The following is a 25,441-nucleotide window of genomic DNA, read 5'->3' on the forward strand; positions in this document are numbered from 1 at the left end:
TGCTGATTCGGCACACATATCTGATTGGGAAACTGATTGCCCATATCAATAAAAAGTAATTGATTGAGCTGACCCCACTCTAGGAACTGAGATGGAGATGAGAGGGTAGACAGTGACTAGGCCACTGTCCATGCAAGGACATGGCGGAGTATGAATATGTCCACGTTTTATGGCCGTGCTTTATAGCTGTGTGAAGGAATAATTAATTGCATTGACCCTGGCCAGCCTGGTAGCCGGGACTGTAAATGGATTAGCTCTTGCCAGCGCTCTTTCATTTTACACAACATACATGTTTAGCACTTAAAACGATGGCATGTGCAATGTCAAAAAATTAAAAGTGGGCAAATTGACATTACGGCCTGCCGTGCCGCGGAAGAGCCCATGCGTTTAGTGCACCGTGACCAAAAGTGCCATGGCCGCTTTCTCGTCTCGGAGTGCTTATATAGGCTAGGTGACGGCCATACCTCTCTCTCTCCCCGACGCTGATGCAATGGCACAAGGTAGCAGATTGTCAAACTGCGGGCGAGTAGCCGCGGAGGGGACATGAACCCAATAATCGGTGCCACAGGGCCAACTATCAGTGCGGCTCCAGAACAGCAATCTGACATGGGCATACATGCGCACTGCAGTTTATAGTCAATTCGAGTCTCCTCCGACGGGAGCCACACGCAGCAGTGACTATTCCGACCTCAGCCTTCTCCAGGTCCTGTTTCCGCCGCAGCCTTTTCCACCCGATTTTGGACCAAAACATTGCCACTGCGTCAGACTCTAACTTCGTCAGGCCCCATCGCTCGGATCCCGCGGAAGCCTGGTGTGTCAAGTGAAGGTACGTGGTTTTTCTCTTCTGGGCTGGCGGTCTCCGTGCATGGTGAAACCGTAGTGAGGTGAGCTCCGGGCTCGGTCCATATTATTCCAGTCCATCCTTGCCTGGCCTGTTGACTGTGTCGCGTCTGCTCTTGAGTTCATGGTGACAGAGTAGCGGTCATGGTTGGAATGGCTGGTCCCTTTAACACCGTTCTGGCCGTGTGTGCTGTGTTAGGTCCTGCTCCGAGTAGCCTAAGCAAACAGTTGTTTCCATACGATCTGTGTTCAAAAACGTCGCATGCCAGGTGCACGAAAGAGAGTGCATGTCTAAAGCAGAAATCCACTTTAGGCTACAGTGTATCGTACAATGTATCGTGGAAAGTATCCATTGAATTGACTAACAGGGTAGGGTAGCAGGGTAGCCTATATCTGACATGCACATAATAAATTGTGAGGCATTTCAGATGTGAGAATGTTAACGTTCGGAGACCAGCTGCAGATGTGTTGTTGCTCATACGCTGCTGATGTTTGCACTATTGTGATGTTGTCAGGGAAACTCTTAGCTGCACACAGATGAACACTGGTTTAGAGGCGTAAATACAAAGTTAAGTGCTCTCATATCAGCTTCTGACCTCACCCCTGAAAACGTGAGAGAAATGTTATTGATACATGACATGGTCATATTTATATGACGGCGATATTCTACTGAATGGACAAACCCTGTTGTTGGAGGAGTGAATGCTGCTGATGCCGTAGCGCAATCATAATAGTTACCCTAATTAACATCAGAAATTACGTTGGACGCACATCTTCCGTGTACGCGTTAGACGCACAACTAGACAGACAGGGCACGGGCTCGTCGGGTTATTATTGGTTGATGACAGACAGTGGTTCGGCTAGCCTAAGGTGTCAAGGGAAGAGTCAACCTGGTCTCAGAGCATTTCGTAATATTCTGTACATAAATCTGAGGCACACCATTTAGTATGGTATATATTAATTTGTGATTGTCCATGATCCATTTCGCGTGATACATTATGAATTACAAATTGTATGATGAATACAAATTTGCAAAATGTACAATATGTTACGAATTTGCTAAATTTACAATATGTTATAAATTTGCAAACATATGATATGTTATGATTTCAAATTTGTTGTGGCTAACGTGGGCTAGGTGACTAACACTAAAGTTAACTAGCTGGCAAATTTTTAGGGTTAAGGTTAGGTGTTATAGGTTCAAGGGTTAAGCTAGGGTTAGAGTTAGGGGAAGGGTTAGCTAACATGCTAAGAAGGTTCAAAGTAGAAGAAAAGTTGCAAATGTCCTCAAATGCTATAGTTGTCCGTGATAAGATTAGAACACACAACCTTTGAGTTACTAGACGTTCGCATTTTACGCCTACCCATCCACCCCAACCAAACTCTTATTTACTTTTTTTGCCATAAGTAACCGTCTGTATTATGTACCCATGCCAAATGGAATGTATCATACTAATTTGACGTCTGGTCTATGAGACCAGGCTGGAAAAGGTGATTCTTCAACCCAGCCATCCATATGAGCACAAGATGTTGAAAATACCTCTTTCAACCAGTTTTGCTCACTGAGAAGCTTGGATCTGCATGTGATGCGACACGAGAATAACGAGCGGCCCATACTTCATATTGTGTGATCATTCAAGACACCGCAACACAGCCCTAGAAAGACTGAGAGCCTTGAGCTGCACACCGGATTCTGACTCAGTTTAATTCCCATTCAGATCCAGCCTTGTATATACTCACATTCTCTCTGAACATGCACATGGTTTAGATGTCATGTTGCTGTTGTTTTGCTAACTTGAGTTTGGGTTCATTTTGTGGTTACGGATGCATTCACAAGCAACATCATAATTCAATAGTCTATTGATCGATCTCAGTTGACATGGACTAAAGAGTAGGGTTGGAGCACACTATTCTGTTACATTGTATCATTCATTATGTAGCACGTCACTCAACTAGGGGCCTTGGAGCTATACACATCCCATCATGAAGCCAACTGGGAAGGGTCTCTGATGCTATAGCCTACACATCCCATCATGAAGCCAACTGGGAAGGGTCTCTGGGGCTATAGCCTACACATCCCATCATGGAGCCAACTGGGAAGGGTCTCTGAGGCTATAGCCTACACATCCCATCATGAAGCCAACTGGGAAGGGTCTCTGAGGCTATAGCCTACACATCCCATCATGAAGCCAACTGGGAAGGGTCTCTGAGGCTATAGCCTACACATCCCATCATGAAGTCAACTGGGAAGGGTCTCTGAGGCTATAGCCTACACATGCCATCATGAAGTCAACTGGGAAGGGTCTCTGAGGCTATAGCCTACACATCCCATCATGGAGTCAACTGGGAAGGGTCTCTGAGGCTATAGCCTACACATCCCATCATGAAGCCAACTGGGAAGGGTCTCTGATGCTATAGCCTACACATCCCATCATGGAGCCAACTGGGAAGGGTCTCTGGGGCTATACACATCCCATCATGAAGTCAACTGGGAAGGGTCTCTGAGGCTATAGCCTACACATCCCATCATGAAGCCAACTGGGAAGGGTCTCTGATGCTATAGCCTACATATCCCATCATGAAGCCAACTGGGAAGGGTCTCTGGGGCTATAGCCTACATATCCCATCATGAAGCCAACTGGGAAGGGTCTCTGGGGCTATAGCCTACACATCCCATCATGGAGCCAACTGGGAAGGGTCTCTGGGGCTATAGCCTACACATCCCATCATGAAGCCAACTGGGAAGGGTCTCTGGGGCTATAGCCTACACATGCCATCATGAAGTCAACTGGGAAGGGTCTCTGATGCTATAGCCTACACATCCCATCATGAAGCCAACTGGGAAGGGTCTCTGGGGCTATAGCCTACACATCCCATCATGGAGTCAACTGGGAAGGGTCTCTGAGGCTATAGCCTACACATCCCATCATGAAGCCAACTGGGAAGGGTCTCTGACGCTATAGCCTACACATCCCACCATGGAGCCAACTGGGAAGGGTCTCTGGGGCTATACACATCCCATCATGAAGTCAACTGGGAAGGGTCTCTGAGGCTATAGCCTACACATCCCATCATGAAGCCAACTGGGAAGGGTCTCTGATGCTATAGCCTACATATCCCATCATGAAGCCAACTGGGAAGGGTCTCTGGGGCTATAGCCTACATATCCCATCATGAAGCCAACTGGGAAGGGTCTCTGGGGCTATAGCCTACACATCCCATCATGGAGCCAACTGGGAAGGGTCTCTGGGGCTATAGCCTACATATCCCATCATGGAGCCAACTGGGAAGGGTCTCTGATGCTATAGCCTACATCTCCCATCATGAAGCCAACTGGGAAGGGTCTCTGGGGCTATAGCCTACACATCCCATCATGAAGCCAACTGGGAAGGGTCTCTGAGGCTATAGCCTACATATCCCATCATGAAGCCAACTGGGAAGGGTCTCTGGGGCTATAGCCTACACATCCCATCATGAAGCCAACTGGGAAGGGTCTCTGGGGCTATAGCCTACACATCCCATCATGGAGCCAACTGGGAAGGGTCTCTGAGGCTATAGCCTACACATCCCATCATGGAGCCAACTGGGAAGGGTCTCTGAGGCTATAGCCTACACATCCCATCATGAAGTCAACTGGGAAGGGTCTCTGATGCTATAGCCTACACATCCCATCATGAAGTCAACTGGGAAGGGTCTCTGATGCTATAGCCTACATATCCCATCATGAAGCCAACTGGCAAGGGTCTCTGGGGCTATAGCCTACACATCCCATCATGAAGTCAACTGGGAAGGGTCTCTGGGGCTATAGCCTACACATCCCATCATGAAGTCAACTGGGAAGGGTCTTTGGGGCTATACACATGCCATCATGAAGCCAACTGGGAAGGGTCTCTGGGGCTATAGCCTACACATCCCATCATGAAGTCAACCGACTACGAAGGGTCTTTATTTTCCTCTCGCTCATATTCTCTCAATCAGCTGTAGTCTACATGATTTATTTCATTGCTAGGGAACATACATTCTTTATTTTACTAGACACACAACATTTCAATCTATTTCAATCTAGGCACAAATGTGCATTTTATAACAGTTACTCAAGCAATTAAAAGGGATGCTGCCCATGCCTTTATATTAGTTACTCAACCATATAGGCCTACCTAAACCATTTGTTAGCTTGACTATTTTGAACAATAAGATTTGTAGCAACACTAGGCAGTTAAGATGATGAAATGGTCCCTCTGTGGAGAGGACAGCGAACCTCGACGCCTCTGCCCTTTGGACATCATTAATGCTTATCTAATACAGTGAAGCTTCGCAAATGGAAGCAAATTGATTGGGTAAGTAGCCTAAATCCCTCACTGAATAAGTAAACAGACATATATTGTGGTAACAGATACTGTCATTATTATCAGTCCGTTATCCCTGGCACGCAGGCGGGAGCACCATATTGAGGCCAGTCTTGAGATAGGCCTATTATTGGGCTTCAATAGACAATGGCTCTCATTTGTTCTCCGCAGCCAGGATAAACATTGGCTTTTGGATTTACAGGCCTACTGATGAAGTTGTAAAATGAGTGTAGTCTAATACATGTTTTAATAAAGTGTTTAATAACACCATTATCAATTATATACATTGCTGTTCTATCTTTATAATTTTGTAAAAACAAACCTATTTTTGATGGAATAGAAACTCTCTCTTCTTCTCTCTCGCTCTCGCTCTCTTCGGTTTGTAATTCAGACTTTAATCCTCTCATCCATAGCTTCATTCCACTTTCTGTCTATTTTCATTTTGAGACTAATCACTGAGGTTAGATGGGGTGGCATGAGGGTAGATGGGGTGGCATAATGTTAGATGGGGTGGCATGAGGGTAGATGGGGTGGCATAAGGTTAGATGGGGTGGCATAAGGTTAGATGGGGTGGCATGAGGGTAGATGGGGTGGCATGAGGGTAGATGGGGTGGCATAAGGTTAGGTGGGGTGGCATGAGGGTAGATGGGGTGGCAAGAGGGTAGATGGGGTGGCATGAGGGTAGATGGGGTGGCATGAGGTTAGATGGGGGTGGCATGAGGGTAGATGGGGTGGCATGAGGGTAGATGCAGTGGCATGAGGTTAGATGGGGGTGGCATGAGGTTAGATGGGGTGGCATGAGGGTAAATGCAGTGGCATGAGGTTAGATGGGGGTGGCATGAGGTTAGATGGGGTGGCATGAGGGTAGATGGAGTGGCATGAGGTTAGATGTGGTGGCATGAGGTTAGATGGGGTGGCATGAGGTTAGATGGGGTGGCATGAGGTTAGATGGGGTGGCATGAGGGTAGATGGAGTGGCATGAGCATAGATTTGGTGGCATGAGGTTAGATGGGGTGGCATGAGATTAGTTTGGGTGGCATGAGGTTAGTTCAGGTGGCATGAGGTTAGATGGAGTGGCATGAGGTTAGTTCAGGTGGCATGAGATTAGTTCGGGTGGCATGAGGTTAGATGGGGTTGCATGAGGTTAGATTTAGTAGTATGAGGGTAGATGGGGTTGCTTGAGAGTAGATGGGGTGTCTTGAGAGTAGATGGGGTGGCATGAGTGTAGATGGAGTGGCATGATGTTAAATGGGGTGGCATGAGGTTAGATTTGGTGGCATGAGGTTAGATTTGGTGGCATGAGGTTAGGTTTGGTGGCATGAGGTTAGATGGAGTGGCATGAGGTTAGTTCGGGTGGCATGAGGTTAGTTCAGGTGGCATGAGGTTAGATGGAGTGGCATGAGGTTAGTTCGGGTGGCATGAGGTTAGATGTGGTGGCATGAGGTTATGTTAGTAGTATGAGGGTAGGTGGGGTTGCTTGAGAGTAGATGGGGTGTCTTGAGAGTAGATGGGGTGGCATGAGTGTAGATGGAGTGGCATGATGTTAAATGGGTTGGCATGATGTTAAATGGGGTGGCATGAGGTTAGATTTGGTGGCAAGAGGTTAGATTTGGTGGCAAGAGGTTAGATTTGGTGGCAAGAGGTTAGATTTGGTGGCAAGAGGTTAGATTTGGTGGCATGAGGTTAGATGGGCTTTCAATAGTCCACAGTCACACAATCTGGATCAAATGACCAGGAACGATGATCTTCGAGGCTCACAGTTGTTTTTTTCCTAACAGGTAGTTTTGTCCCTGTGCCTTACATTGCTTTCTGAGCCACCTTGCTTCAGCTAAGAAGATTTCTCTTCAAACATCAGTTAGATTGTTTCCTCCGTTTGTTGCCGAGCCTGTCTACAAGCCTGCCTGTCCTCTATACAGTGGCGATTTTATGTAAATCTTGGTGGGGCAAAAAAAAAAAGTGGGATGCATGCCAGCAAAGCCACAACACAACACTAAACAGTACATTTAACTGCACTATAAAGGTGACCAACGGCCTACACAAAGCTGTCCCAACAGCTGTCCCAACACCTTACCACTGCTACACCTGGCTATCAGCAGAGCCTTGTCTGGCAGCGAAACAGTTCATTCAGCCTCATTTACTTCCTTTAAAAAAACATAGCTGATATGGCTGACTTTCTTAAACAAATGTGGTTTCTACTGACAGTTGAGAAGTACAAACTATGGCATAATGGGACGACAAGTGGATAAGAGGCAATCCGTAATTTTGATTAAGACATTAATGAGCGAGCTAGGACAGACGTAGTCAATGTAACTATTTGTTCAGCACTTTTGAAATGTACAGTGACAGAATTCAGAATGGGCCGTTCTTACAGTGTTCTCCCCGTACACTAATTTAGAACCGTAGGATAAATAAAGGGGGCATATAAGCGGACAATGAAAGCTCTTACAATATTCAATGATTACATTCCTCTAAAACAGGTTATAGGCTACATGTGCACCACCAACTCAGAACAGTAGGCAAATAGAGGGGTAAATAGACCAAATGATTTGGGTGAGGCACATGGTCTACTAACATCTTACTACATGACATACACTCAGTATTACTTTCTTAGGTACAGTACACATTATCTCCCTGGCATATTACATACATACAATACATTTTTGGACTCACATTGTTGTTCTGTGCTCACTTGAACAGGAACGTGGTGCGGCGGTCCTTCGTGGGCAAATTTAGTCATTAAAGTCTGGCATTCTCTGGATTTAATGTGCTTTTAAAACAACTGGGAACTCTGAAAAAAACAAGGTCAAATCATGATGACGTCATTGATCTTCAATTTGCAATTCCGAGTTGGATGACTGTTCAAAACGTATTTTCCCAGTCGGAGCTCGTTTATTCCCTACTTTCCCGTTGTCTTGAACTCACTGAAGTCAAGTTTTTACAGTTCTGACTTAACAGTTGTTTGGAGCTCAGCACAAATCATGCTTCATTGACAGCATGGTCAATGTTGAATGTTTATAATTTTAAACTTGGAAAAGAGCCCCTGAATCTCGGATTTGGAACAACACAGCCACTGTCACTAATTCCTTCCAAACCACTCATTGTTGAATTTGTGATTTTCAACTTGTGTAATTATGTCCAATGGCTGATTAGCACCGATACATTTTATCTGTAATTTCTCTTAATTATTTATCTTCATATGACAAGGATTTAAAAGGATTTGCCAGTAGATTGTTGACTTGATTCATGATGATGACTGATGATGATGACTAAGATTTTGAAAGTATGATGTTGACATGATCATTCCAATCAAAGCTACTGTAGATATAACATGATTTGATGTCATTTTATCTGTGGCCAATGACCTTGAGCCTTCTTGGATGGGCACTTATAAAGTAACTCTATGGCAACACCCAAAGGGCTAGAATTTTCGAGGTCTACCCTTAGACTTGGCGGTAACGTAGTGTCCAATCATGGTGCAACGCTCCATATTTTCTGCTGGCTTGCCCCACCACCACAGAAAGCACTGAGCTAGGCCGAAACACCTGCATTTTGGAGCTGCCTTACTCAAGAAAACAAAAAAGTGTTTGTAACGGGCTTTATTAACTCAATTATATATATATATATATGTATATAATTTTTTTTACATTGTTTACAAACTGATATTTGACACGTATTAATGCCAAAAAATATCATGCAAAACAGGCAAGCCCCCCCCAATTGTATTCTTATTATTTATTCCATTTTTTTTTATTTTTCTAAAAATGTGGGACTCAAAACAGGTGGGTCGCACTGCCTCTGTAGAACTTAACTAAACTGGTACCTTGTTCTTAGCACACCAAGATACTTTGTTCATTTCAAGCATCATAGTGCCGATTACACTACAGAAAAATAAGTGCTATCTAGAACCTAAAAGGATTATGTAGTTTGAAGAACTCCTTTCGATTCCAGGTAGAACCCATTTGAGTTCCATGTAAAACCCTTTGCACAGAGGGTCTACATGGAATCAAAAAGGGTTATTCTATGGGGACAGCCGAAGAACTCTTTTGGAGTGTATGCCGTGTTTGACTCAATGTTTATTGCCTTGATATAGGCTAAGTATACATCCGTTTTACATACCACTGTTTGCCCAGATATCTTAGCCTAGATTCCTTTATCAACACTGGAGGGATGACATGAGAGCTGAATAGAGTTCCCAGTTTACATGCCTCGTGTTACACAAATAAAGGCCCTGAGAGGGCGAGAGAGCATCACTGGTAGCTTCAGTAATGCCGCCAGGCAAGGCAGGATGTTAGCATTGTTTATACTCCCAGCTGTGTATTGCTTCCCAATTCCACTAATGCAGTCAATAGAGCCATGCTGTAGACAACAGGAAGTGCTGCTTTTCTGCTCTGACAACTATTTTTAAAACTCTTTAAAAATATAATCCTATTTTCTGACTGCGTGTGTGTGTGTGCCTTCGTACTTCCCTATGTGTGCATGTGTGAATTTAAGTGTTTGTGTACAGTACCAGTCAAAAGTTTGGAAACACCTACTTATTCCAGCGTTTTTCTTAATTTTGTACTATTTTCAACATTGTAGAATAATAGTGAAGACATCAAAATGATGAAAGAACACATATGGAATCATGTAGTAACCAAAAAAGTGTAAAACAAATCAAAATATATTCTATATTTGAGATTCTTCAAAGTAGCCATCCTTTTTCTTGATGACAGCTTTGCACAAGCATGTCATTCTCTCAACCAGCTTCATCTGAAATGCTTGAATGAGTTTCCACATATGCTGAGCACTTTTCCTCCACTTTTCCTTCACTCTGCGGTTCAACTCATCCCAAAGCATCTCAATTGGGTTGAAGTCGGGTGATTGTGGAGGCCAGGTCATCTGATGCAGCACTCCACAACTTTCCTTCTTGGTCACATAGCCCTTACACAGCCTGGAGGTGTGTTGGGTCATTGTGCTGTTGAAAAACAAATGATAGTCCCACTAAGCACAAACCAGATGGGATGCTGTATCGCTGCAGAATGCTGTGGTAGCCATGCTGGTTTAGTGTGCCTTGAATTCTAAACAAATTGTCACCAGCAAAACACCCCCACACCATCACACCTCCTCCTCCATGCTTCACGGTGGGAACCACACATGCGGAGATCATCCATTTACCTATGCTGCGTCTTACAAAGACACGGCGGTTGAAACCAAAGATCTCAAATTTGGATAGATTTTCACTGGTCTAATGTTGTGTTTCTTGGCCCAAGAGAGTATCTTCTTCTTATTTTCTTCTTCTTATATTGACTGACCTTAATGTCGTAAAGTAATGGTGGACTGTCGTTTCTCTTTGCTTATTTGAGCTGTTCTTGCCGTAAAATTTTACCAAAAAGGGCTATCTTCTGTATAACAACCCTACCTTGTCACAACACAGCTGATTGGCTCAAACGCATTAAGAAGGAAAGAAATTCCACAAGTTAACTTTTAACAAGGCACACCTGTTAATTGAAATGCATTCCAGGAAGCTGGTTGGGAATGCCAAGAGCTGTCATCAATGAAAGGGTCGCTCCTTTGAAGAAGCTCAAATAGTTTAAAACTTTTTGGTTACTACAGGATTCCATTTGTGTTATTTCATAGTTTTGATGTCTTGACTATTATTCTCCAATGTAGAAAATAGTAAAAATAAAGAAGAACCCTTGAATGAGTAGGTGTGTCCAAACGTTTGACTGGTACTGTATGCTTGCTCACCTTAGTCCACCTTAGTGGACGTAACCAGAAGTCCAGAAGTCCCCACAAGGATAGTAAACAAACAAAAATTTGACCAACTGGAGACATTTTGTTAGTCCCCATGAGGTCAAATGTTATTTCTAGGGGGTTTTGGGTTAAGGTTAGAATTAGTGTTAGGGTTATTATTACGGTATGGGTTAGGGTTAGGAGCTAGGGTTAGTTTTAGGGTTAGGAGCTAGGGTTAGTTTTAGGGTTAGGGTTAGGAGCTAGGTTTAGTTTTAGGGTTAGGGTTAGGAGCTAGGGTTAGTTTTAGGGTTAGGGTTAGGAGCTAGGGTTAGTTTTAGGGTTAGGGTTAGGAGCTAGGGTTAGTTTTAGGGTTAGGGTTAGGAGCTAGGGTTAGTTTTAGGGTTAGGGTTAGGAGCTAGGGTTAGTTTTAGGGTTAGGGTTAGGAGCTAGGGTTAGTTTTAGGGTTAGGTTAGGCGCTAGGGTTAGGTTTAGGGTTAGGGTTAAGGTTAGGATTTTGGGTTAAGGTTAGGGTTAAGATTAGGGTTAGGGGTTAGGGAAAATAGTTATTTGAATGGGACTGAATTGTGTGTCCCCACAAGGTTAGTTGTACAAGACTCTGTGTGTGTGTGTGTGTGTGTGTGTGTGTGTGTGTCCACACACTGATCTAGAGAGGGTCATAGAACAATCCCTGCATGTCCAGTAGTGGCATTTCACTGGCATTTTTTCTCTAAGGCTGGCATTCTCTCTGTCCCTTCACCTTCTGTCCTTGTCTTTTGAAGATGGTGGCAAAGAGAGATGAGGAATGATGGAGGAGCATCATCAGGACCCTCTGACCTTTGATGTGTGGCGGAACATTCTTATGATGTCCAACTAGCTTTCAGACAGACGGGTTATAGTTCACTAACTCCGAGATCGATTGCATGGTGTGTGTGTGTGTGTGTGTGTGTGTGTGTGTGTGTGTGTGTGTGTTTTTTGTTTTGTGCGTACATACGTGCGTGTGTGGTTTCCTTTAGGGTGTCATGAGAAAATCACTGATATTACCTCTACAGGGCAGAATCACTATGCAGACAAGGAAGAAAGCTCTGGGTAAATGTTTTTGCATGTTGTAAAACAGACTGTCTGTCTGCCTGTTGACACAGACACAATCACACAGCTAGTCTGGGGGCGGTTTCCATGGTGAAATGTTGTGAGGGACTAGGGAACTCAGCTCAGCTCGGGTTATCTCTGATCCATGGTGATATGATATGTACCGTTTTCCAGCAGCTGAAAGAAAAATACCTTGCGTTTACATGTGTGTTTGTTTTCTGTCCGTGTGTACATGCGTGCATGTGTGTGTGTGCGTTTGTGTGTGTGTGTGGGAAGTAAAATTCTGTATTTCATATTGCAGTACACCTACAGACCTATATCTATCCTACCCTGCATCTCTAAGGTCTTCGAAAGCCAAGTTAACAAACAGATCACTGACCATTTTGAATCACATCGTACCTTCTCCGCTATGCAATCTGGTTTCCGAGCTGGTCATGGGTGCACCTCAGCCACGCTCAAGGTCCTAAACGATATCATAACCGCCATCGATAAGAGACATTACTGTGCAGCTGTATTCATCGACCTGGCCAAGGCTTTTGACTCTGTCAATCACCACATTCTTATTGGCAGACTCAACAGCCTTGGTTTCTCAAATGATTGCTTCGCCTGATTCACCAACTACTTCTCTGATAGAGCTCAGTGTGTCATATCGGAGGGCCTGTTGTCCAGACCTCTGGCAGTCTCTATGCGGGTGCAACAGGCTTAAATTCTCGGGCCGACTCTCTTCTCTGTATACATCAATGATGTCGCTCTTGCTGCTGGTGATTCTCTGATCCACCTCTACGCAGACGACACCATTCTGTATACTTCTGGCCCTTCTTTGGACACTGTGTTAACTAACCTCCAGATGAGCTTCAATGCCATACAACTCTCCTTCTGTGGCCTCCAACTGCTCTTAAACGCAAATAAAACTAAATGCATGCTATTCAACCGATCATTGCCCGCACCTGCCCGCCCATCCAGCATCACTACTCTGGACGGCTCTGACTTAGAATACGTGGATAATTACAAATACCTAGGTGTCTGGCTAGACTGTAAACTCTCCTTCCAGACTCACATTAAGCATCTCCAATCAAAAAGTCGTGACAGCGTTTTATTAATTGATGGAAATACAATTGACCATCATGGTTATTGGTCTATAGATTGATTTGCATAATTTATTGAAATTAAATTAACCTGTGTGTGTTTTTGTTATTTATCATGTATCTTATTCATCCAACTCAACTATCACACGCGCATAGCTTACAGAGCTAGCTTACAGAGCTAGTTTACAGAGCTAGTTTACAGAGCTAGTTTACAGAGCTAGTTTACAGAGCTAGTTTACAGAGCTAGTTTACAGAGCTAGTTTACAGAGCTAGTTTACAGAGCTAGTTTACAGAGCTAGTTTACAGAGCTAGTTTACAGAGCTAGCTTACAGAGCTAGTTTTTTTCTTTTTCATATGAGCATTTTTGTGGAACAGCTTCATTTCAATAATAATGTTTTCGTTTCTCAATCATTGTGATGTGGTAAATCATAAAAATCGGATTTAAAATGATACAAATCGAAAAAATCCTGCTAATGCAAGAGCACTAGCCTTAGGTACACATCAGCACATCGTGATCCATTGGCGGCTAAAGAAATGAGCGCATGGAACTCATATCCTATAGGTCAATGAAGCAGTAGACCTATAACTCATTGCTCTTTCACACTGAGGATTGGTGATTATCGAGGGAGACATTGTAGAGACAAATAGCTTACTGTAAGGAACGATAGTTTAAAAACACAATTCGCAACGGATGTAAAAAAAAAAAAAAACTGTTCCTACATTTCTGCACAGCAGGCCAGGTACTTTTAAGCGTGCTCAGGCACTATCAGGACAGAGAAACCAGACGCATGCTCACTGCTCACTTAGATCACTCCAAACAAAATACAATGAAAACATCTAGAAATCTTGTCAATGATGGTTATGAAATAAGCCTAAACTTGTTTCTCACAAGTGTAGCAGATTCTGAACTCTGCAAACAACGTTTCAGCAAACAACATTTCCATTCCTAGAATAAGAATGATAAATGCCTGTAATTAATACATGAATTAATACATTAACAGAAATGAATGTAACCAAATGACGGCGATTAATGGTACATTTACTACAGGTGACATGCAGTGCATTCGGAAAGTATTCAGACCACTTGACCACATTTTCTTACGTTACAGCCTTATTCTAAAATGTATTAAATAGTTAAATGCACAGAGATACCGTGACGAGATCCTGAGGCCCATTGTCGTGTCCTTCATCCGTCGCCATCACCTCATGTTTCAGTCTGATAATGCATGGTCTCATGTCGCCAGGATCTGTACACAATTCCTGGAAGCTTAAAATGTCCCAGTTCTTCCATGGCCTGCATACCAGACATGTCACCCCTTGAGCACGTTTTGGATGCTGTGGATCAATATGTATGACAGTGTGTTCCATTTCCCGTGAATACCCAGCAGCTTAGTACAGCCATTGAAAAGGAGTGGAACAACATTCCACAGGCCACAATCAACAGCCTGATCAAGTGTATGCGAAGGAGATCTACATGAGGCAAATGGTGGTCACACCAGCTACCGACCGGTTTTCTGACCCACACCCCTACCTTTTTAAAGTTATCTGTGACCAACAGATGCATATCTGTAGTCCCAGTCTTGTGAAATCCATAGATTAGGGCCTAATGAATTTATTTCATTTGACCTATTTTCTTGGAGCTCTGTCGAGTTCTTGGTCACCTCCCTGACCAAGGCCCTTCTTCTTCTTCTGAACACAGTGGGTGGACGGTAAATTCAAATCTTCCTAGTCAGGTTGTACAGCGTCACTTTTTCCTAACGGAAACCCTGGTGTGCGTGTGTGTGTGTGTGTGTGTTTGTGCGTGTGTGTGTTTGTGTGTGTCTGTGTGGGCAGGCGTTTCCTAAGCTGTCCCTCATACTATTACATCATCATCATACCATCACGGTCACCTAATCATCCCCAGCTTACAATTGCCTCTTTCATCCCCCTCCTCTCCCCTGTAACTATTCCCCAGGTCGTTGCTGTAAATGAGAACGTGTTCTCAGTCAACTTACCTGGTAAAATAACGGTAAAATAAAAATACTAAAATAAAAAATGCCCATGAGGGATGCCACTGTTACAGCTAGGAAGTGGGTCTTGTGACATGGTCCGCTCTAAAGAGGGCATCCAGTGTGTGATTGCATGCACATGAGTGTTTGTGTGTAAGTGTAGAAAGGAGAGGGGACTTGGCATGCCCGGTGATCTCTGGTGATGCTTCTTCCACAAAGAACTGATTACTCAAAAACATGGAACCTCCAATACCTTTTTTAGATCTTTTTTAGTTTGTCATAAACCTACACTGCTGAGGGAGTCACTGCAGGGCAGGCTAGCTGAGGATCCAGGATAAAAACAGGCTCTGTAACCCTGTAGCTGAGTATCCAGGATAAAAACAGGCTCCGTAACCCTGTAGCTGAGTATCCAGGATAAAAACAGGCTCCGTAACCCTGTAGCTGAGTATCCAGGATAAAAACAGGCTCCGTAACCCTGTAGCTGAGTATCCAGGATAAAAACAGGCTCCCGAACCCTGTAGCTGAGTATCCAGGATGAAAACAGGCTCCGAAACCCTGTAGCTGAGTATCCAGGATTAAAACAGGCTCCCTAACCCTGTAGCTGAGTATCCAGGATAAAAACAGGCTCCGTAACCCTGCAGCTGAGTATCCAGGATAAAAACAGGCTCCCTAACCCTGTAGCTGAGTATCCAGGATAAAAACAGGCTCCCTTACCCTGTAGCTGAGTATCCAGGATAAAAACAGGCTCCCTAACCCTGTAGCTGAGTATCCAGGATAAAAACAGGCTCCCTAACCCTATAGCTGAGTATCCAGGATAAAAACAGGCTCCCTAACCCTGTAGCTGAGTATCCAGGATAAAAACAGGCTCCCTAACCCTGTAGCTGAGTATCCAGGATAAACATAGGCTCCCTAACCCTGTAGCTGAGTATCCAGGATTAAAACAGGCTCCCTAACCCCTTGGCTGAGTATCCAGGATTAAAACAGGCTCCCTAACCCTGTGGCTGAGTATCCAGGATTAAAACAGGCTCCGTAACCCTGTAGCTGAGTATCCAGGATTAAAACAGGCTCCCTAACCCCTTGGCTGAGTATCCAGGATTAAAACAGGCTCCCTAACCCCTTGGCGGAGTATCCAGGATAAAAACAGTCTCCCTAACCTCTTGGCTGAGTATCCAGGATTAAAACAGTCTCCCTAACCCCTTGGCTGAGTATCCAGGATTAAAACAGGCTCCCTAACCCTGTAGCTGAGTATCCAGGATTAAAACAGGCTCCCTAACCCCTTGGCTGAGTATCCAGGATAAAAACGTGGTTCTTTTTAGGTTTTTAAACGACTAATTGACCCGACATCGGTTAAATTATTTCTGTGAGCTCGATGCGCAGTTTCTTTATAGACAAATGAGATGAAGCCTGAACTGCGCAATGTAGTAGGGAGTTGTAGTTTCCAACAGGCCACTTCTCTACGTAGTTTAGCACAGAAAAGTTCCGGCGCCGACAGAGATGGCCGCCTCGCTTCGCGTTCCTAGGAAACTATGCAGTTTTTTGTTTTCTTACGTGTTATTTCTTACATTAGTACCCCAGCTCAGCTTAGGTTTCATTACATACAGTCGAGAAGAACTACTGAATATAAGATCAGCATCAACTCACCATCAGTACTACCAAGAATATGTTTTTCGCGACGCGGATCCTGTGTTCTGCCTTACAAACAGGACAACTGAGTGGATTCCATGCAGCGACCCAAAAAAAAAAAAACTCCGAAAAAGAGGGAAACGAGGCGGTCTTCTGGTCAGACTCCGGAGACGGGCACATCGTGCACCACTCCCTAGCATTCTTCTTGCCAATGTCCAGTCTCTTGACAACAAGGTTGATGAAATCCGAGCAAGGGTAGCATTCCAGAGGGACATCAGAGACTGTAACGTTCTTTGCTTCACGGAAACGTGGCTCACTGGAGAGACTCCATCCGAAGCGGTGCAGCCAACGGGTTTCTCCACACATCGCGCAGACAGAAACAAACAACTTTCTGGTAAGAAGAGGGGCGGCGGCGTATGCCTTATGACTAACGTGACATGGTGTGATGAAAGAAACATACAGGAACTCAAATCCTTCTGTTCACCTGATTTAGAATTCCTCACAATCAAATGTAGACCGCATTATCTACCAAGAGAATTCTCTTCGATTATAATCACAGCCGTATACATCCCCCCCCAAGCAGACACATCGATGGCTCTGAACGAACTTTATTTAACTCTTTGCAAACTGGAAAACATTCATCCGGAGGCTGCATTCATTGTAGCTGGGGATTTTAACAAGGCTAATCTGAAAACAAGACTCCCTAAATTTTATCAGCATATCGATTGCGCAACCAGGGGTGGAAAGACCTTGGATCATTGTTACTCTAACTTCCGCGACGCATATAAGGCCCTGCCCCGCCCCCCTTTCGGAAAAGCTGACCACGACTCCATTTTGTTGATCCCTGCCTACAGACAGAAACTAAAACAAGAGGCTCCCACGCTGAGGTCTGTCCAACGCTGGTCCGACCAAGCTGACTCCACACTCCAAGACTGCTTCCACCACGTGGACTGGGACATGTTTCGTATTGCGTCAGACAACAACATTGACGAATACGCTGATTCGGTGTGTGAGTTCATTAGAACGTGCGTTGAAGATGTCGTTCCCATAGCAACGATTAAAACATTCCCTAACCAGAAACCGTGGATTGATGGCAGCATTCGCGTGAAACTGAAAGCGCGAACCACTGCTTTTAATCAGGGGAAGGTGTCTGGTAACATGACCGAATACAAACAGTGCAGCTATTCCCTCCGCAAGGCTATCAAACAAGCTAAGCGTCAGTACAGAGACAAAGTAGAATCTCAATTCAACGGCTCAGACACAAGAGGCATGTGGCAGGGTCTACAGTCAATCACGGACTACAGGAAGAAATCCAGCCCAGTCACGGACCAGGATGTCCTGCTCCCAGGCAGACTAAACAACTTTTTTGCCCGCTTTGAGGACAATACAGTGCCACTGACACGGCCGGCAACGAAAACATGCGGTCTCTCCTTCACTGCAGCCGAGGTGAGTAAGACATTTAAACGTGTTAACCCTCGCAAGGCTGCAGGCCCAGACGGCATCCCCAGCCGCGCCCTCAGAGCATGCGCAGACCAGCTGGCCGGTGTGTTTACGGACATATTCAATCAATCCCTATACCAGTCTGCTGTTCCCACATGCTTCAAGAGGGCCACCATTGTTCCTGTTCCCAAGAAAGCTAAGGTAACTGAGCTAAACGACTACCGCCCCGTAGCACTCACTTCCGTCATCATGAAGTGCTTTGAGAGACTAGTCAAGGACCATATCACCTCCACCCTACCTGACACCCTAGACCCACTCCAATTTGCTTACCGCCCAAATAGGTCCACAGACGATGCAATCTCAACCACACTGCACACTGCCCTAACCCATCTGGACAAGAGGAATACCTATGTGAGAATGCTGTTCATTGACTACAGCTCGGCATTCAACACCATAGTACCCTCCAAGCTCGTCATCAAGCTCGAGACCCTGGGTCTCGACCCCGCCCTGTGCAACTGGGTACTGGACTTCCTGACGGGCCGCCCCCAGGTGGTGAGGGTAGGCAACAACATCTCCTCCCCGCTGATCCTCAACACTGGGGCCCCACAAGGGTGCGTTCTGAGCCCTCTCCTGTACTCCCTGTTCACCCACGACTGCGTGGCCACGCACGCCTCCAACTCAATCATCAAGTTTGCGGACGACACAACAGTGGTAGGCTTGATTACCAACAACGACGAGACGGCCTACAGGGAGGAGGTGAGGGCCCTCGGAGTGTGGTGTCAGGAAAATAACCTCACACTCAACGTCAACAAAACTAAGGAGATGATTGTGGACTTCAGGAAACAGCAGAGGGAACACCCCCCTATCCACATCGATGGAACAGTAGTGGAGAGGGTAGCAAGTTTTAAGTTCCTCGGCATACACATCACAGACAAACTGAATTGGTCCACTCACACAGACAGCATTGTGAAGAAGGCGCAGCAGCGCCTCTTCAACCTCAGGAGGCTGAAGAAATTTGGCTTGTCACCAAAAGCACTCACAAACTTCTACAGATGCACAATCGAGAGCATCCTGGCGGGCTGTATCACCGCCTGGTACGGCAACTGCTCCGCCCTCAACCGTAAGGCTCTCCAGAGGGTGGTGAGGTCTGCACAACGCATCACCGGGGTCAAACTACCTGCCCTCCAGGACACCTGCACCACCCGATGTCACAGGAAGGCCATAAAGATCATCAAGGACATCAACCACCCGAGCCACTGCCTGTTCACCCCGCTATCATCCAGAAGGCGAGGTCAGTACAGGTGCATCAAAGCTGGGACCGAGAGACTGAAAAACAGCTTCTATCTCAAGGCCATCAGACTGTTAAACAGCCACCACTAACATTGAGTGGCTGCTGCCAACACACTGACACTGACTCAACTCCAGCCACTTTAATAATGGGAATTGATGGGAAATGATGTAAATATATCACTAGCCACTTTAAACAATGCTACCTTATATAATGTTACTTACCCTACATTATTCATCTCATATGCATACGTATATACTGTACTCTATATCATCGACTGTATCCTTATGTAATACATGTATCACTAGCCACTTTAAACTATGCCACTTTGTTTACATACTCATCTCATTTGTACATACTGTACTCGATACCATCTACTGTATCTTGCCTATGCTGCTCTGTACCATCACTCATCATATATCCTTATGTACATATTCTTTATCCCCTTACACTGTGTACAAGACAGTAGTTTTGGAATTGTTAGTTAGATTACTTGTTGGTTATTACTGCATTGTCGGAACTAGAAGCACAAGCATTTCGCTACACTCGCATTAACATCTGCTAACCATGTGTATGTGACAAATAAAATTTGATTTGATTTGATTTGATTTGATTTTGAAAACATGGTAATTAACTACAATGACCATAATCCATTGCGCTCCTGCTTAAACTTGGCCAGTCTGTGCGAAGAGAAGAGAGAACGGGTGATCGAGATGAACAGAAAGCGGTTGCTTCGCTAACCTGAAAATACATGTGATTGATTGTTGTGATTGACATGTGATTGATAGTCTAAGTGATTGATAGTTGGCATTTAGCAGTCATAAAAGTATGCCTTATTTACTTTGAAGAAATATTAAAATTGTGATTTTGTCAGCATAGACATCAGCTCGAAAGAAATGAGATGATGGCTTTGAATGAAATAATAAAGTACTCAAATAAAACAAATATTTTATTAAAGTATGATAATGTTAATAAATTATAACAACCCCATATAGCCCAGTGGTGGACATAACAACCCTGCCTCCATCCAGGTTCAGAGTTAGAGAGATGGATGGATAGGATGATTAAACTGAAGGAGAGGCAGATGGGTGGGGAGGGATGAGGCAGTAAATGGGACAGTTGTGATGCAGGACCCCAGTCCAATAAAGAAACACGACCATATGCCTGGGCTTTACCATACTATATTGACATTGGCCCAAATCCACTCCTGCAAAACACACACACAACAGACAGGGACACACACAACAGACAGGGACACACACACACACACACACTCTCTCTCTCTCTCTCTCTCTCTCTCTCTCTCTCTCTCTCTCTCAGGAAAACACAAGCGTGAAAGTATGAGCTAAGCTGACAGAATGAGCACATTTCACACATTTTGTGGCGGAGTGTTAGACGACAGACCTCTCTCTCTGTGTGGGGAGAGTCACTGCCATGTCAAGTCCTACTAGGTTGTGTTCCAAATGGCACTCTATTTAATACTGTATGTAGTGCACTTCTTTTCACCAGGGCCCATAAGGTTGTGTTCAAATTAAGTGCACTATATAGGGAATACATTTGGGGATGTAGACCCTAGTCTATGTCCTCCTGAGGGCTCATAAATGCCCTCATGAAAGATCTTCATTGAAACACCTGGTCTTGGGGGGTAATATGTATTAATTGTAGAGGTCGACCAATTATGATTTTTCAATGCCGATACCGATAACGATTATTGGAGGACCAAAAAAAGCCGATACCGATTAATCGGCCAGTTTTTATTTATATATTTGTAATAATGACAATTACAACAATAGTGAATGATCACTTATTTTAACTTAATATAATACATCAATAAAAATCAATTTAGTTTCAAATAAATAATGAAACATGTTCAATTTGGTTTAAATAATGCAAAAACAAAGTGTTGGAGAAGAAAGTAAAAGTGCAATATGTGCCATGTAAAAAAGCTAATGTTTATAGTTCCTTGCTCAGAACATGAGAACATATGAAAGCTGGTGGTTCCTTTTAACATGACTCTTCAATATTCCAAGGTAAGAGGTTTTAGGTTGTAGTTAATATAGTATTTATAGGACTATTTCTCTCTATACCATTTGTATTTCATATACCTTTGACTATTGGATGTTCTTATAGGCACTTTAGTATTGCCAGTGTAACAGTATAGCTTCCGTCCCTCTCCTCGCCCCTACCTGGGTTCGAACCAAGAACACATCGACAACAGCCACCCTCGAAGCAGCGTTACCCATGCAGAGCAAGGGGAACAACTACTCCAAGTCTCAGAGTGACGTTTGAAACGCTATTAGCGCACACGCCGCTAACTAGCTAGCCATTTCACATCGGTTACACCAGCCTAATCTCAGGAGTTGATGGGCTTGAAGTCATAAACAGCTCAATGCTTGAAGCACAACGAAGAGCTGCTGGAAAAACGCACGAAAGTGCTGTTTGAATGAATGCTTACGAGCCTGCTGCTGCCTACCACCGCTCAGTCAGACTGCTCTATCAAATATCAAATCATAGACGTAATTATAACATAATAACACACAGAAATACGAGCCTTTGGTCATTAATATGGTCGAATCCGGAAACTATCATTTCGAAAACAAAACGTTTATTATTTCAGTGAAATACGGAACCGTTCAGGAATTGTATCTAATGGGTGGCATCCCTAAGTCTAAATATTCCTGTTACATTGTACAACCTTCAATGTTATGTCATAATTACGTAAAATTCTGGCAAATTAGTTCGCAATGAACCAGGCTGCCCAAACTGTTGCATATACCCTGACTCTGCGTGCAATGAACGCAAGAGAAGTGACACTATTTCACCTGGTTAATATTGCCTGCTAACCTGGATTTCTTTTAGCTAAATATGCAGGTTTAAAAATATATAATTCTATGTATTGATTTTAAGAAAGGCATTGGTGTTTATGGTTAGGTACAGTCGTGCAACGATTGTGCTTTTTTCGCAAATGCGCTTTTGTTAAATCATCCCCCAGCGTAGCATCGATTATATGCAACGCAGGACACGCTAGATAAACTAGTAATATCATCAACCATGTGTTGTTAACTAGTGATTATGATTGATTGATTGTTTTTTATAAGATAAGTTTAATGCTAGCTAGCAACTTACCTTGGCTTACTGCATTTGCATAACAGGCAGGCTCCTCGTGGATATGCAATGAGAGGTAGGGTGGTTAGAGCGTTGGACTAGTTAACTGTAAGGTTGCAAGATTGAATCCCGGAGCTGACAAGTTAAAAATGTGTAATTCTGTCCCCGAACGAGGCAGTTAACCCACCATTCCTAGGCTGTCATTGAAAATAAGAAGGTGTTCTTAACTGACTTGCCTAGTTAAATAAAGGAGTAAAAAATTTTTTTTTTGTCAAATCGGTGTTCAAAAATACTGATTTCAGACTGTTATGAAAACTTGAAATCGGTCCTAATTATTCGCCCATTCCGATTTAATCGGTCGACCTCTAATTCATTGACACGGTGTGCGTCCTAAATCACATCCTACTCTCTGTATAGTGCAATCTTTTTTCACAAGGGCCCTCAAAGTAGTCCAATATATAAGGAATAGGGTGTAATTTAGGACACTTGATGTTACCAGATTCAGGGCACGGTCATGGGCATACGTTGACACAGTGATACCAGATACAGGACATGAATATGGGCATCCTAGTGGCTGTTGGGACATCCAGGGTTCAGCCATGGTCCCCAGCCAGGGATAGAGCTGGAATCTGATGAAAGAGAGCCTTTATCTCTATCTGGCAGGGTTAATTAGGTCACTGTGGTGCCAGCCATTCAGCCATGCGTCCTAGGGGCTGAGGGTAAAGGCTCTCTGTGTGTGTGTATGTGTGTGTGTGTGTGTGTGTGTGTGTGTGTGTGTGTGTTTGAGTGATAGTTAGCGAAGCTGGGTACCTAGAAGAGAGAATTTGGATCCAGAGGGATTGGTCTGATTGTATTTCCTTAGCATGGAACATAACAGCAGGACCCCCCCCCCCCTACCCCTCACACGCAAACACTTACACTACACCGCCATCACTGACCAGTAGTGGCTCCTGAATCCTGAAGGACAGATAAGGACAGACCCAGAGGCACTGCAGAACACTGCTGCTGGATTGACCTGATTGGCTGGGGATAAAAGTAGTGATTTTTTATTTTTCTGCCAGCAATCAGACATATCTCCAGCTCAGCCAGCCGTATCCGGGGAGGAGAAGGGTAGGGAGTTGGCCCATATAAGCTTTTCAGCCCCTTGAGTCAGGATACACTGAGATAGAGGGAGAGTGACATGAGAGAGAGAGACATGAGAGAGGAAGAGATGAGAGAGAGAGAGGGAGGGAGAGAGATAGTGACGAGAGAGAGAGAGAGAGGGGGGGAGAGAGAGAGACATGAGAAGGAGATAGAGACATGAGAGAGAGACATGAGAGAGAGGGAGGGTGACATGAGAGAGAGAGACATGAGAGAGACATGAGAGAGACACATGAGAAGGAGATAGAGACATGATAGAGACATGAGAGAGAGAGACATGAGAGAGAGGGAGAGTGACATGAGAGAGAGGGAGAGTGACAGAGAGAGGGAGAGTGACATGAGAGAGAGGGAGAGTGACATGAGAGAGAGGGAGAGTGACATGAGAGAGGGAGAGTGACATGAGAGAGAGAGTGACATGAGAGAGAGAGAGAGAGACATGAGAGAGAGAGAGAGACATGAGAGAGAGAGAGAGAGAGAGACATGAGAGAGAGAGAGAGAGACATGAGAGAGAGAGAGAGAGACATGAGAGAGAGAGACATGAGAGAGAGAGAGATACATGAGAGAGAGAGAGAGAGAGAGACATGCGAGAGGGAGAGAGACATGCGAGAGGGAGAGTGACATGAGAGAGGGAGAGTGACATGAGAGAGGGAGAGTGACATGAGAGAGAGAGTGACATGAGAGAGAGAGAGAGAGAGAGACATGAGAGAGAGAGAGAGACATGAGAGAGAGAGAGAGACATGAGAGAGAGAGAGAGAGAGAGAGACATGCGAGAGAGAGTGACATGAGAGAGAGAGAGAGAGAGAGAGAGAGAGAGAGAGAGAGAGAGAGGGAGAGTGACACCCACTTATTATCACAATCCAGAAAAGAGCCATTAAATTCTACAACAACTTAAAAGGAAGCGATTCCCAAACCTACCATAACAAAGCCATCACCTACAGAGAGATGAACCTGGAGAAGAGTCCCCTAAGCAAGCTGGTCCTGGGGCTCTGATCACAAACACAAACACACTTGACACATTGGCTATTTGGCCCTAAACAGAGAGTACACAGTGGCAGAATATCTGTCCACTGTGACTGACCCAAACTTAAGGAAAGCTTTCACTATGTACAGACTCAGTGAGCATAGCCTTGCTATTGAGAAAGGCCGCCGTAGGCAGACATGGCTCTCAAGAGAAGACAGGCTATGTGCTCACTGCCCACAAAATGAGGTGGAAACTGAGCTGCACTTCCTAACCTCCTGTCCAATGTATGACCATATTAGAGACACATATTTCCCTCAGATTACACAGATCCACAAAGAATTTGAAAACAAACCCAATTTTGATGAACTCCCATATCAACTGGGTGAACAAACACCATTGTAAATACAACCCATATTTATGCTTATTTATTTTCCCTTGTGTAACCTTAACTATTTGTACATCGTTGCAACACTGTATATATACATAATATGTTGTAATAATATATTAATATATATATATATATATATATATTAATATTGTTTTGAAACTTCTGTATGTGTAATGTTTACTGTTAATTTGTATTGTTTATTTCACTTTTGTATATTATCTACCTCACTTGCTTTGGCAATGTTAACACATGTTTCCCATTCCAATAAAGCCCCTTGAATTGAATTGAATTGAGTGACATGAGAGAGAGAGGGAGAGTGACATGAGAGAGAGAGACATGAGAGAGAGAGGGAGAGTGACATGAGCGAGAGGGAGAGGGAGAGTGACATGAGAGAGATAGAGAGAGAGAGAGAGGGGGTGGAGTGACGGGAGAGAGAGAG

The 25,441-nt window shown here is 44.3% G+C and overlaps 1 protein-coding gene across 1 annotated transcript in view; it reads left to right on the top strand.

Moving 5' to 3' along the window:
• The first annotated feature begins 217 nt into the window (after positions 1–217).
• The window catches only part of LOC110521089 (alpha-(1,6)-fucosyltransferase), a 168,808-nt gene continuing 143,584 nt past the window's right edge, over positions 218–25,441 (top strand). Inside the window, exon 1 of the mRNA XM_036976164.1 lies at positions 218–826. The gene's annotated coding sequence lies outside the window, so the exon portion shown is untranslated. The remainder of the gene's footprint in view (positions 827–25,441) is intronic.

This window comes from Oncorhynchus mykiss, chromosome 4 (genome assembly GCF_013265735.2).
Source record: "Oncorhynchus mykiss isolate Arlee chromosome 4, USDA_OmykA_1.1, whole genome shotgun sequence".
NCBI classification, from domain to species: domain Eukaryota; kingdom Metazoa; phylum Chordata; class Actinopteri; order Salmoniformes; family Salmonidae; genus Oncorhynchus; species Oncorhynchus mykiss.